This window comes from Medicago sativa, chromosome 6 (genome assembly GCF_051527215.1).
Source record: "Medicago sativa cultivar Bolivia chromosome 6, Bolivia_mono, whole genome shotgun sequence".
Classification (NCBI taxonomy): domain Eukaryota; kingdom Viridiplantae; phylum Streptophyta; class Magnoliopsida; order Fabales; family Fabaceae; genus Medicago; species Medicago sativa.
In genome coordinates, this window is record NC_140754.1 from 25,217,925 (window position 1) to 25,229,176 (window position 11,252).

Consider the following 11,252-nt stretch of genomic DNA (forward strand, 5'->3'; position numbering starts at 1 on the left):
ACAACATCACCCCCAAAATGCCTCAGCTATGTGGGATTGATCGCATAATCCAAAACACGAGGCAACCCCCGGAATGAATTGTCGATTATATCCCTCCTAAATCCTAAGTTCACTCAGCCCGGGTGTAGGACTTTTGATATTCTCACCCCACACGTTTGCAAGAAATTAAACATTTATTCACATAGGAAAGCAAGTAAAAGAAATAAGTAAAAAAGAGCGCAAGCGTGGAAATAAAGACTAGGCGTAACTCTCGAATCTCCCCAGTGAAGTCGCCAACTGTTTTATCTTGGTTTTCGGGTGTCAAACATTGATTAAGTTTGAACCTTTTTAACCGGTGATATCTTATTTTTTCTTGGGAAGGGAAAAAGTAAGCAAAACCCTTGAGAATCGAGGTCCGGGAGTTGTTTTCGCTACGGGAAGGTGTTAAGCACCCATAACGACTATAGTATCCTATAGGAACCGTCTTTACTTTCTACGCGCGCGCTTTATTTTTAAATGCTATTTGAAAGTGTTTATTTAAACCTAAGAGTTTACTAAGTGAAGAATTGGAGGGAGAAGAATGTGTTTGAATTTTTTATTTTATTTGAATTGAAGGAATTTTGATTCCTTGCCTACGTACCCGTTTAAGGGATCAAATCCACCGTAGTTCTCTTCCAAAAATGTTTTTGTTTTTGTTGGTTGATTTTAAGTTTGAAAATTGTAATTTGAAGAATGGAGATTGAGAGGCCTCAAGGGCATAAGATTGGAAAAAGGTGAGGTTGAATTAGTTACTTTGCAAAATGTGGTCTAAGTATGGTTAAAATCCATTAAAGTTTTTATTTAAGAAAATAAAGGGAAAATTCAATGGGATTTTGATCCCAAGGTTTCTTTGGAAAATTATTTGAGTGATGTTATTCAAGTTTTTTGGAAAGTTGATTTTTCTAAGTGTAAAGCCTAAGCATTCATCTAAACATACAATCCTAAACATACATCTAAACATGCATATTCTAAACATACATCTAAAACTATCTATGTGATGTGTGTGCATGTGTCGGTGCTTGTGTCGGTGTACATCATTAGAGTCCATTGTCCTTTACATCATGCCCTAGATACATTCTATGGTCTTGCAAGAAATTTAAAACTGCATAAAAGTAAAGTACAAGAAGTCCTAAATGTTACATTCTAAGTCTTGGTACAATTTAAAGTGCAAGAAATTAAAGTGAAGGAGGAGATGAAGTATGGAATGCTCATGAATGAATGAAACATGAAATGAAAATGTTAGTAGATTAAGGCATAAAATGAAATGTAAGCAAGTAAAATTTGCATAGTAAAACAACCAAAAACAACCATGAAAGAAATAGCTAGACTTAACAAAAGGTAGTAAAATATACCTAAGAATTCATCACAACAATGAGGCAAGTACTATGACCTCTAATCCTCACATTATGACATTTTACAAAGGTTTTATTTCCATCATAAGCATGAGAATTAGAAGCAAGTACCAAGCCAAGAAATCATGACTCACTCTTAGACATGTTTTACACTTTATTCACACACTAAAGCATTTACATAACTTGTAACACAAGAAATTCACAAATCAACTCATAAGGCAGTGAAACAATCACAAATTCAGAGTAATATTTATCACAAAATCACACATCAAACACTCATATCATGTGTCAAAGCATTGTGGCCAAACCATAGTAAAATTTCACACAATTTTAACAAAAAAAGCAAGATATTAATCAAGGAATCATCACACATATTTTCATCAATTTTATCATGTAAAAAAAAGAAAAATAATGTAACAAATTCATCAAACAACTCGTTAAAAACACATAGTATTTTTTTTAGGAATTTTTACAACAATTTTGGGCAGGGCAGTAGTGTAAAAAGCAAGAATCAGTGATGAAATAGCAAAAAAAAAACACTAAAAACGAAAGCAGCAAGAGATCCAGGCCCAGGCCCAAACTGATGATGGATCTTGGACTATCCAGGTGCCTCAGAGGCGTTGGATAGATCCAACTCCTCCAAAACCCTAAATCTAACGGCCAGGAACACAAGGCACACAATACACAGGTTCAGGTGCACAGAAACAAGTGATCTGAAGCGTACACGTAATCAAGAGATGGATCTAACGGTCACAAGGAAGGGGAGAGGATGAACCGAAGTTAAACCAGACTGGTTTGCAAGAACCGGTCTGGTTTACACTCTATAAAAGCACATGAACCGGTCCAAGCCTCATTTCATACCTCTCCCTTTCTCTCTAAGCTTCTCTAGAGAGAGAAGCTCTGCAACTTCTCTCATCTTTCCGTCGTCTTCTCCGACGAACACAAACGGCGACGGTACGGCGGTTTGCCATACCTGAACTTTTTCTAAAACTTTTTCTCATCGTTGTGTTCGTCTGAGTCTCTTCTCCCTGATTCTTAAACTTGTTTTTCGAAATAAGGCATGGATTTGAACAGATCTTCGCTTGCATCTACGTTTTAGGGTTTCAAAAATTTTCCTAATCTTTTCGAAACTAAACCCTAGCTCGTCTTATTTTCTATGCTGATGATGATTATAAGCTTGGATTCATGAAATAAACGGTGAATCTTGGAGAATTTACATCTTAGGGTTTCGACTTTGAAATTTTTCGAAAGCTTTTCAGGATCTTCACTTCGATTCACCGTTTATCTTTTACTACGAACCTTCGATGATGATTTAAAGTTAAAACGAGGAGGATTTGTGTGTTTACCTGAGTTTGATTCAGAGATTCGAACAGATAGATCCTTGCGAGTTCTTGGTTCTTCTGGTAAGCTTCGAAACCGAAAATAAATCGGTGCTTGATCTTCTTCTTCTTCGAACTGGTTTGATTTTGCTTCAATTTCTCTTCTTCTCTTCTCAAGAAAATCCTTCGTGATCGCACTTTGTGCTTGAATTGCGAAGGTACGAATTCAATGATGAAGATTCTTGATGAATCTCTGAGAATTCGTATCAATTCGAATTAATTTTGCACAAAAAACTGCTGAATTAAGCTTTGTGTTGATGAAACTGATATGAATCTGATGAATTTTGAAGTTCTGGAAATGGTTAGGGTTTATGTTATGAATGTTCTTGAAGTTTTTTCTGGAAATTTTTTGTGTTTGATCTTGATTTTGCTGAGAGAAAAATTGGATTTGTGTTTGTGATGTGGTGTTGATTCTGTGGCCAATTCTGACACTGTGCCCTATTTATATCCTGCCATGTGTACTTGAGACCCATTGAAATGGTGACATGTGTCCTGGACCTGTAACTAACTCGTCCCTTGCTGAATTTTGGACCTGAGGACCTCTTTGTAATTTTCAGAACATAAGGGACTAACCTGCAAAAAATGCTAAGGACCAATCTGCAAAATTATTAAGACTCTGGGACTGAAATGTAATTGACCAAAAAGAATTAAGAAGTTTGACCTAAAAAAAATTCGAATCAAAAAAAAGGACCTAAAAGAAAATAAAGTGACTCAAGGGACTAAAATGCAATTTTTTGAATTTTTAGGACTAAAATGAAATTAAAATAAAATTGAATTAAAATTGGTAAAATGGAAAATAACGTAAAGTGAAACGATTAAAAATGACAAAACGGACTAAAATGAACCAATGGCTTAAATGAGGTACTTTAAAGTAACCTCTCTCTGCCGAAATTTCGTGTGAAATGACCAAAATGCCCCTGGGGCTAAAACGACTAAAAATGACTCAGATGCAAATTTTAAAATGGTTTTTTGACAGGGAATTAAAGCAAGAATTTACAAGCAATTTAAAAGACTAAGAGACAAATTTTAGGGACTAATCAGGGTTTTAACACTTGAAAAGACTAAAATGCCCCTAGGGGCTAAACTAACTCAAAATGACTTCAAATGCAACTTTTGAAATGGATTTTGACATAGAATTGAAATGAAGACTTATTCAAGCTATTTGAAAGGACTCAAACCAATTTTTAAAAGACTGAAAGAAATTTTAACATAGGAAATGACTAAAATACCCTTTTTGTGAATTTTGCAAGTAATATTGAAACAAAATGCAGAGAAAGATGTAATTTGATCAGAGACAGTTCAAATGACTTGAAATGCAAGAAAAGAGTAATTGAACAAGTATTTTTAGGTCCAAAATTAGGGTATAACAGCTGCCCCTATTTAAGTTTCTTTGTCCGGAGAGTCAAGAGACGAAGTCTTTGATTTGACGGGACGAAGATACTTAAATATTAACATTTGCACTGTTTTTGGACATAAAAATACGCTTTCAGACTTTCAAAAATGTGAGTGCCATGCAATATTTTGATTATGAATGCAAGACAAACAAACTGGAGTCTATGGAGCATGTCATGTCACTGGGGATCCAAGTGGACATTGACAGGGTAGACAAACCAGGGGATAGAAAATAGGGTACAAGCTGTTCTTTGGATCGAACTAGCCACTTGACCAAGGAATACAAAACAAGAGATAGGTGCAAGCTGCTCTTGGGATCGAACTTGATACTTGACCGGAAACATAGACATATAGGTAGACACAAGCTGTTCTTTGGATCGAACTTGACGCTTGGTTGAAAATACAAGCAGATAGACAAGTACAAACTGTTCTTTGGATCGAACTGGCTGTTTGGCTAGAGATATAGACAAAAGGGTAGATACAAACTGTTCTTTGGATCGAACTTGCCGCTGGATCATCACCACATCATGTAAGTAGGTGCAAACTGTTCTTTGGATCGAACTTGTCGTTTGACTGATAACAAAGCATAAGCTGGGTACAAACTGTTCTTTGGATCGAACTTGTCGTTTGTCCGGAAGTATAGGTATATAAGCAGGTACAAGTTGTTCTTTGGATCGAACTAATCACTTGACCGATAACAAGATATGTATTGGAAGTTTGATTTGGAAAGATACAAATTGAGAGTAAGTTGATATTTGACTTTATTTGAAGATAGACATGACCATTATTGTTGGCCCAAAAGCAAATTGAGAGTTGATTAATATTGACAAAGGCATTGAATTGAAAGTTTGAGATTGAAAGAGAGATTGAAAGTTGAAATTAATCAGAGACATAGACATAGACATTGAATTGAGAGTTGAAGTTGGATTGAGTTGAAAATTGAGATTGAGTTGAACTGGAAGTTGAAGTTGAATTGAATTGGAGATTGAAATTGAATTGAATTGAAATTGGATTGAATTAGAGATTGGAATCGAATTGAATTTGGAGATTGAAATTGAATTGAATTGGAAGTTGGAATTGAATTGAGTTAAATTGACATTGACATTGAATTGAAAGTTGAAATTGAATTGAATTTGACAGTTGAGATTGAAATTGTGATTGGATTGAAATTGGAGATTGAAATTGAGTTAGACAGTTGCAATTTGGATTGAATTGAAATTGAGATTGAATTGAAATTGGAATTTGAGTTGGATTTGTCATTTGAAGTTGAATTGAATTGGAAATTGAACGTTGATTCAAATTGAAAGTGGAAATTGAACTGAATTGAAAGTGGAAACTGAGTTGGATTGAAAGTTGAAATTGGAAATGCAACATGTATGTATGGTATGACAAGATTATTGAATGTATGAGTACATAAAATGCATGACTATGCATGTATGAATGCTTTGAAATGCATGATTGGTTTATAATTTGACAAGGAATTTTCACAGGGGCAGACGAAACATTGGAAGATTGGGCACGTAGTGGCTCGTGCTGCAACATATTCACATAGAAATCCTCTTTGGAGAGACCGTCGTTTGAGAGACGTATCGAAACTATGGCTGAGGGCAATAAAACTTGTAGCGGAGGGAACCTTGGAAGATTCTTGGATACAAGTCGCCGTTGTTAGGCGTGTCAGTGCTGGGTAAACATTGGATGTTCGCATCTGTGGTCAATGCTTTTATTTTATTTTCATTTTTCATTTTTCAATCCCATTTTTGCCTGAACCGCCCTTTCGGGTTTTCGATTCACCGAGGAGTAAAGTTCTTTTTATTGCCCCATTTTTGCCTGAATTGCCTTCATAGGTTGTCAATCAGCGGGGTGCTCATTCTTGCCTAAGCCGCCCTTTCGGGTTTTCAACTTAGCGAGCTTTTATTTTCATTTTTCAGTTTTTCATTCTGTTTTTTCATTCTTGCCATTGACCACAGATCATCCTGGGGAGTAACCTGCTTGTAACATGTATTGAAATAGACATTGACACTCATTCATTCATGCATGTTTCATTGAAATGTACCCTATTGCTCCGGTTTGCTTTCAAAATAGACAGAAAAAGATTTTTAAGTTTTCAAAAGTGTTTGTTCCATACATTTACATTATCAAATAGAAAGAAAATATTTTGTACATAGCATTGAAAGTAGAAAGAAAAATAGAGTTTCAAACAAATAGCACAGGCTCAAATTGATGTAGAAGAGTGAGAGTCAGCCAAAGGCATGACTTCACAGATTTACAAAGCTTGAAAAATGGTAATTTTACGGGTTGGTGATACATTGAACACGGTGACCGCTACATTTCATAGAAATCTTGAATTCACAAGTACGGAAGCTTCTGATGAAGATGATCATTGACAGTTGTAGATGCCCCAAGGGTGATGGTGATTTGCCAGATATAGTTACTTGTCTTTTGTTGTCAACCTCATTTTTGCATGAACAGCCCTTTCGGGTTTTCGGCTCATCGAGGCGCTCATTCTTGCATGAGTTGCGTACAATCTCAGCGAGCTTTTTCACATATATTTTTTTGTCCCTAACTTTTGCCTGGATCGCCCTTTCGGGTTTTCGACCCACCCGGAAGCGCATTTTTGCCTAGGCCGCCCTTTCGGGTTTTCGACCTACCACGCTGTTCTTTTCTTTTTAGACAAAGTATTTCTTGACTATATCGGCATTAACAGGATTTGGGAGTTCAACACCATCCATGTGTGTAAGAATTAAAGCACCACCAGAGAAAGCCTTCTTGACAACATAAGGACCTCCATAGTTAGGTGTCCACTTGCCCCTTGGGTCGGGTTGCTAGCTTATCCTTCTTTTCAATACAAGTTCGCCTTCCTTGAATTCTCGAGGTCGGACTTTCTTGTCAAAAGCATTCTTCATTCGCACTTGATACAACTGTCCATGAGCCATAGCATCCATACGTTTCTCTTCAATCAAATTCAATTGATCATACCGACTTTGACACCATTCAGCCTCAGTTAACTTTGCCTCCATGATCACTCGAAGAGATGGAATCTCCACTTCCAGAGGGAGAACTGCTTCCATGCCATACACAAGAGAGAAAGGAGTTGCCCCGGTTGAACTGCGCACTGTAGTACGGTAACCATGCAAGGCAAAAGGTAGCATTTCATGCCAGTTTTTGTAAGTAGTGACCATCTTCTGAACAATCTTCTTGATGTTCTTGTTAGCGGCCTCATCTGCACCATTCATCTGAGGTCTATAAGGAGAAGAGTTGTGATGTTCAATTTTGAATTCTTCACATAAAGCTTGCATCATGCTATTGTTCAGATTGGAACCATTGTCAGTGATGATTTTATCGGGAACACCGTATCGACAGATGATGTTATTCTTGATGAACTTCACAACCACTTGCTTGGTCACATTTGCATAGGAGGCAGCCTCAACCCACTTGGTGAAATAGTCAATTGCCACTAGAATGAAACGGTGTCCATTGGAAGCTTTTGGCTCAATTCTTCCGATCATGTCAATGCCCCACATAGAGAAAGGCCATGGGGAAGATATAACATTGAGGGCGTGTGGAGGCACATGAATCTTGTCAGCATAAATTTGACATTTATGGCATCTCTTGGCATGTTTGTGGCAGTCACGCTCCATAGTTATCCAGTAATAGCCGGCTCTTAACAGTTTCCTTGACATGGTGTGACCCGAAGCATGGGTCCCAAAAGTACCGTCATGTACATCATGCATCAATTTCTCAACTTCTTGCTTGTCAACACATCTTAACAAGACCATGTCATAGTTCCTCTTGTATAGGATTTCTCCGTCCAGAAGGAATCTGCTAGCCCATCTTCTCAAAGTCTTCTTATCCCTGTTGGAAGCACCAGGTGGATATTCATGATTCTGCAAGAATTGTTTGATGTTGTAATACCAAGGCTTTTTATCATTCACATCTTCATCAGCCCGATCTGGTACATTTTCAACAGTAAACACATGAGCGGGTCTATCAAGACGCTGTACTTTGATTACAGGCACGTCATTCCAATGGTTCACACGAAACATGGAAGACAAAGTAGCAAGAGCATCAGCCATATGGTTTTCATCCCGAGGGATGTGGTGCAGTTCAACCTTGGTAAAGTATGTCAACAGAAGTCTTGCGTAGTCACGGTAAGGGATCAATTTCTCATGATGAGTCTCCCATTCACCCTTTATCTGATTAATAACAAGTGCAGAATCCCCATAGATGTCAAGGTGCTTAATTCTCAGATCAAGGGCTTCTTCAATGCCCAAGATGCATGCTTCATATTCAGCTATGTTGTTCGTGCATTCAAAGGTTATTCGAGCAGTGAAAGGAATGTGGTGCCCCTGTGGAGTTACAATGATGGCTCCAATTCCTTTACCATAAGCATTAACAGCACCATCAAACACCAATCCCCATTTGCTATTAGGATCTGGCCCTTCATTGATCAGTGGTTCTTCACAGTCTTTCGCTTTCAAATACATAATCTCTTCATCAGGGAAATCAAACTTAATCGGTTGGTAGTCATCAAGGGGTTGACAAGCAAGATGCTCAGCAAGGACACTTCCTTTGATTGCTTTCTGAGCTTTGTACACAATATCATATTCAGACAATAACATTTTCCAACGTGCAATCTTTCCAGTAACGGCAGGCTTTTCAAAGATGTACTTGATTGGATCCATTCGGGATATCAACCAAGTTGTATGATTCACCATATAATGACGCAGGCGTTTGGCAGCCCAAGCTAAGGCACAACATGTCTTTTCAAGCATTGTATACCGAGTCTCACAGTCGGTGAATTTCTTGCTCAGATAGTAGATAGCATGCTTTTTCTTACCAGTCTCATCTTGCTGACCGAGAACACAGCCCACTGAATCATCTAACACTTACAGATACATAATCAAGGGCCTTCCTTCCACTGGCGGGACAAGGATAGGTGGTTCCAACAGGTATTCTTTAATGCTATCAAAAGCTTCATGGCATTCATCATTCCATACAACAGGTTGATTCTTTCTGAGCAATTTGAAAATTGGTCCACAGGTAGTAGTCATGTGAGATATGAATCTTGAAATATAATTCAGACGTCCGAGGAAACCTCTGACCTGCTTCTCAGTTTGAGGGGTCGGCATCTCTCTGATGGCTCAGACTTTGTCAGGATCAAATACACAACATGCTGCTCTTCATCACTTGACTTCACAATCATATCATCAACATATACTTCAATCTCTTTGTGAATCATATCATGAAACAGAGTGGTCATACCCCTTTGATAGGTGGCACCAGCATTTATCAAGCCAAACGGCATCACTTTATAACAGAACGTTTCCCACAGAGTGATGAAGGACGTCTTTTCTCTATCTTCAGGAGACATCCGTATCTGGTTATAGCCAGAGAAACCATCCATGAAGGAGAACACTTTGGATTGAGCAGTACTGTCAACAAGCACATCAATATGAGGCAGTGGGAAGTTATCTTTTGGACTGGCTTTGTCCAGATCTCTGTAATCAACACACATTTGAACTTTCCCATCTTTCTTTGGTACTGGTACAATGTTGGCAATCCATTCAGGATATTCAGCTGTCAAGAGGAAACCCGCATCAATTTGCTTTTGCACTTCAGCCTTGATCTTAAGAGCCATGTCTGGACGAGACCTTCTCAATTTCTGTTTGACAGGAGGACATTCAGGTCTTGTCGGTATCCGATGTTCCACAATCTTGGGATCTAGACCCGGCATATCTTCATAGGACCATGTAAAGACATCTGGATAATCATGGAGAAGCTGAGTGATCTTCTTTTTCACCTCTGGCTCGAGTGCAGCACCGATCTTGATCTCTCGCTTGTTCTCTTGAGTACCTAGGTTGATGAGCTCAATCTCTTCCTGGTGAGGCTGAATGGCTCTTCTTTCTTGCTCAAGCAGTCGAGTGATCTCATACGGTATCTCTTCATCATCCTCCTCATCTTCAGCTTCATATACAGGGAATTCAAAATTTGGAGGAACCATAAGGTCACTGTGTTCAACGGGTTTATTATGGTTCAATCTGCATAATATGATTGGGATGATTTTAGAAAAAATGTTTTCTATGCAGATTTTTGAAATTAATAAGAAAATACAGACGTTTTGGTTTTTTCTGGCATTACCATTATTTCCAAGAAAAAGGCACTAAAAAGTAAAAACATAGAGTCGTGAGAAAGACGACAACTTTTATTGATAACGGCAATGCCGAAACAAACATGCCCTTACAATGATATCACTTTCGCCTTGGGCAGAGCGAAAGGATTGTTATTTTGAAAACAAAGAAAAACATGAGCAACAGGACACATTACATGGAAGCATGCATGACTAAAGGAATATCAATGGCCTCCCAATTTCTCACAGTGCCTCCTGGTACAACAAATGTAGGCACATAACTATTCTCAGCAGCATCTTCAGCAATAGCATTGATAAACCCAGCACTGTAGAAAGTTCATGTTGAAACGCCAGAGGTTGGGGAGAATCCAAGGCCCTCTTTACGCTTGTTTTCCAAAATCTGAATCACTTTGCCCCAGCCGGCAGCTTGCCCTTCTTGAACAGCTTTCTGGGCGTCTTTCAATGAAGTCATGCTAGTACCAGCCCTCCGGGGTTCTGCACCCTCAACAGTCAAGCCTTGAAATGACGTCCCTTCAGCGGACCCTGCTTCAACACAAGAGAAAGATGACACTTGGCTAACCAGATATGCTTCTTCACCATGTACAGTGACAATCTTACCGTTCCTCATGAACTTGAGCTTCTGATGCAAAGTAGAAGTTACTGCCCCAGCGTCGTGAATCCACGGTCTTCCGAGGAGACAACTGCAAGAGGCATTGATGTCCATGACCTGGAAAGTGATCTGAAATGTCTCGGGACCAATGGTAATTGGCAAGTCTACTTCCCCAAGAACATCCTTGCGAGATCCGTCGAAAGCTTTAACCAAATAGCTGCTTCCCCTCAGAGAAATTCCATGATGACTCAACTGTCTTAGTGTAGATTCAGGCATTACATTCAAGGATGATCCAGTGTCCACCAACACATTGGATATCATGTCAGACTTACAGTGTACTGAGATATGCAGAGCCAAGTTGTGGTGTTTCCCTG